Source organism: Diceros bicornis, chromosome 31, assembly GCF_020826845.1.
Source record: "Diceros bicornis minor isolate mBicDic1 chromosome 31, mDicBic1.mat.cur, whole genome shotgun sequence".
Lineage (NCBI taxonomy): Eukaryota > Metazoa > Chordata > Mammalia > Perissodactyla > Rhinocerotidae > Diceros > Diceros bicornis.
The window spans coordinates 42,887,869-42,892,420 of record NC_080770.1 but is presented as its reverse complement, the minus strand read 5'-3'; positions in this window follow the sequence as shown (position 1 = coordinate 42,892,420).

Genomic DNA, 4,552 nt, shown 5'->3' with positions numbered 1-4,552 from the left:
TTTTGTTATGCTTAGACATCTCTGACAGAAGTGGGGCATCTTCCCATTCTTTCCACTGCTCTTCTTTTTACTCCACCCTCTGACTTCCACCGTTTGGTTCTTGCAGCAAATGTTACAGAGTGTCTGTTTCATGCCTGATTTTTGTCCTACAAACAAAACAGATAATGAGTGTTGCCCATGTGGATTTTGTACTTAGCAATTGTCTTTGCCTCACCATGGGCAGCGAGGCTGCTCAGAGAGGTCGAGGGCTGAGACGGGTTTGACCATGGTCCATGGTGCTCTTGCTCAAGCTCAGGTCCTCTTCCTGTAAACAGAGCACCTATTAGGAGATTTTCAGGCATGTCTCTTACTCCAGGGACTCAATTCAACTCAAGAAGAATTTAAACACTTTCCTACACATTCAAAATGGTCAAAATTCCTGTAAATGCTTAACTAGACTGAGCCCTGAAGAGATCCTTGAGTGTTCTACAACACATGACAAAATTAAGGAGGCTTTGGCTTTCTTACAGTGGCAGAAAACACTACAGTACTCCTCTTCCTGGTTCTTGAATCTTCAGTTAGACCTGAGATTACTCTGGATTTTTGCATCTGAGTTCACTAGCACATTTAGTACACACACACACACACACACACACACACACACACATATATATATATTCTCCACATCTTTAAGAAATCCTCACTTTGTTAGTGAAGTGAGAAATTCATGTTTTGGTATTAATGGCCAAATCCGTTTTTTTAAAAACTTGACCGTTGAAGGATTTTTTGGAGTACAAATGGTCACAGATCTCATTGAAATTTTTCTCTAAATTTGCAATAAACTAATTAAAATACAATGCTTTCTTCAACTATGAGGCAAATAAGAATTTATAAGTCAAGAAGTTTGAGCATTAAGTAATATAAAGCATAGAAAGAAGCCAGCGCAGTAACCAGACTAGAGGAAGCACATACAGTGTATTATTATTACATTACTATTAATATTGGGAGTATTGATAAACTCAAAATTGCCTTTCACTTTTATACTATATGCTTCCATATTTTACATTATGTAGAATCCATTTGTCCAAAACCAATTCTGACCTGAGTTGTTTTCTGTGTGAATAAGAAGCAGTTTCATCCCCTTAAACATATATTGTATCTTCCATTAGATATGAATATCTCATAAGACTAAGTGAAGTCAGTTGACCATTTGAATTATATTTCAACCTTTTGAGGAAATTCATGCTCAAATATCTCATCACTTTTACTCACAATTTAGTATAAATTTATCTATTTCAATAAAATGATTTTCATAAAACTGAAAAAAAGCTTACAAAACAACAAGAAAGGAATTTGACCTGATTTGGCAATGGACTAATAGTTTTTTATGATGACAGGCCACTGGACAGAGCTCCAAGATACTGAATGGGAGATTTCAGAATTTTTAAAAGTGATACTTTTCCTTTAAAACAAAAAAGATAAAATGCCATTTCAAATATGTAAAGAACCTGGAAGTTGTCACTCCCATCCTTACAAGAAAAACACTGAACAAGCTGAAAATCAATGACTTTTCTTGTACTAACAGAGAATTAAAGTCACAGAGCACACTGCCATCTGAGTCTGTGAAGACAGGTGAACACAGAGACTCACAGCTGAGATCAATTTATCTGCAGCAGAAGTAGCAGGGCCATCAACAGTAGCAACATTTAACTGAAATTTTTATGAACTGTTTGAGGCTGAATATGGACCAGCATGAAAGAGAGCATCCAGGTGACTGCAGGCTTAGGGAGTCCCCAGAGCTTTCCTGGGCTTACTTCCAGGAAGCAAACCAGCTTCTCATGGTGAAGATTTAGAAAAGAGCTCCTCAAGAAAGACCCCTCTTGGCTCTGTCAGGGGGATGGGAAAAGTAACAATAGTGAGAAGCATTCAGATCCTCTACATAACAAAGCCTACTCTGTGGGGTAAGGACTTTGCCAGAGTCTTTTCAGAGCTGGAGAAGGACAATTGCCCAACTCTAGCCCATTCTAGCTTTCCTGTCTCACCTAAGGAAGAGGGGAGACAAATAAATACTTGAGAACATCACAGACCAGGAATAGAAGTCTTCTAAAGCTTGTAAGATAATACCACACTTGCCCTCTCCCATAGCTTACTACCACACTCGCAGGGCTCCAGCATAATAACAGTGAATTATAGTTGAAAGAGCTGCAAATCTCAGACTCCCAATGAGGAGGAGTAGTTAGGGAAGCCTACAGTATACAATGGAGACAAAAACATAAAAACTAGAAGAAATGGAAAGATCTACCTCTACAACTGTAGAAAACATTAAACACAGCCCAACTCCTAGCCAGATTAACATAAAATCTCACATTAAAGTCCTATTTACCTTAGTTTCTATTATCAGTCATGTTGAAGTCATGTTCAACATTGAAGAACAAAAACAAACAAAAACAAACAATTATAAGGCATGTGAAAAGGCAAGAAAAAATCATCTAAAGAGAAAAATTAAGCATTGTAACCACATTCAAATGTAACACAGATTTTAGAATTATCTGACAGCAAATTTAAAATAAGTATGACTAATATGCTAAGGGCTCTAATGAAAATGTGACAACAAGCAGGAAGTGATAGATATTCTAAGCAGCGAAGTGGAGACTCTAAGAAAGATTCAAAGAGAAATTTTTCTTTTTTTCTTTTTAAAGATTTTATTTATTTATTTATTTATTTTTCCACCAAAGCCCCAGTAGATAGTTGTATGTCGTAGTTGCACATCCTTCTAGTTACTATATGTGGGACGTGGCCTCAGCATGGCCAGAGAAGCGGTGCATCCGTGCACGCCCGGGATCCGAACCCAGGCCGCCAGCAGCGGAGTGTGCGCAGTTAACTGCTAAGCCACGGGACTGGCCCAAAGAGAAATTCTATAAATCAAAAACAGTATAACAGAAATGCATAATGCCTTTGATGGACTCATCAGTATACTGGACAAAGCTGAGAAAAGAATCAGTGAACTTGAGGATATGTCAACAGAAACTTCCAAAAGAAGACATAACAACCCATTACATGCATGCACCTAATAAACGAGAATCAAAATATGTGAGGCAAAAACTGATCAAACTGCAAGGAGAAATGGACAAATCCATTGTTGTCTTAGAGATTTAAATGTTCCACTTTCAGTCATTCATAGATCAAGCAGGCAGACTATTAGCAGAGACGTAGTTGACTTAACCAGCACCATCATTCAACTTGATCTAATTGACATTTATTAAATACTTCATCCAACAACAGCAGAATATGCATTCTTCTCAAGCTCATGTGGAAAAGTTACCAAAAGAGACCACATTCTGAGACATAAAACAGTTTAACAAATTTGAAAGAATAGAAATCATACAAAGTATGTGCTCAGACTACATGAAACTAAACTAGAAATCAGTAACAGAAAAATAGCTGGGAAATCCCAAAATATTTAGAGATTAAACAACATACTACTAAAAACACATATGTTAAACAAAAAGTCTCAAGACAAATTAAGGCAAATTTTGAACAATGAAGATGAAAATACTCCTTATAAGATTTTGGGGGATTCAGCAAATGCAGTGCTCTAAGGAAAATTTATAGTATTGACTGTATGTTTTAGAAAAAAAGAAAGGCCTAACATCAATAATATAAATCAATCAATCAATAATCTAAAAAAATCAATAATCCAAATCTTTCACCTTAGAAAACTAGAGAAAGATGAGCAATTGAAACATAAAGCAAAAAGAGGAAAGAAAATTTTAAAAATCGAAGCAGAAATCAGCAAAATGGTGAACATAAAAACCATAGAAAAAAACAATGAAACCAAAAGCTGATTCTGTGAAATGATTCGTGAAATTGACACAATGCTAGCCAGGCTAACCAAGATAAAAAGAGCAGTGACACAAATGACCAGCATCAGATATCAAAGAGCAGTCATCACAGCTGATCTCATGGACATTAAAAGGATGGTACAGGAATACTATCAGCAATTCTACACATGCTGAGTCTATAACTTTGATGAAATGCACCAATACCTTGAAAGACACAAACTATCAAAACTCACCCAAGGAAAAATGATCTGAATATGCCTACATCCATTTAAAAAATGGAATCAATAATTAATAACTTTCCAGCAAAAAAAGTATCAAATCCAGATGGTTTTACAGGTGAATTCTACCAATCCTTTAGGAAAGAAACATTAGGAAATCTCTATACTCTCTTCCAGAAAAATAAGAGCAGAAGGATCACTTTTTAACTTAATCTATGTGGTTAGCATTACACTAATACCAAAACCAGATTAAGACATTACAAGAAAAGGAAATTATGGACCAATACCTCTCAGCCCCTATTGATAGGGATACCTTAAACAGATACAGGAGACAACTGAAAGAGCCTCCAATGGTTAAAGCTAAAGCAATTTGAGCAAAAAAATAAAGTACTAATGGATTATAATCAAAAGCATAACATACATATATTCATGATTGCATACTGATGTAAATAAATGATTGAATAAGAAAATAAATGTGAGACAACAGCTAAATCTCCCTGCAGAAGAATTCCA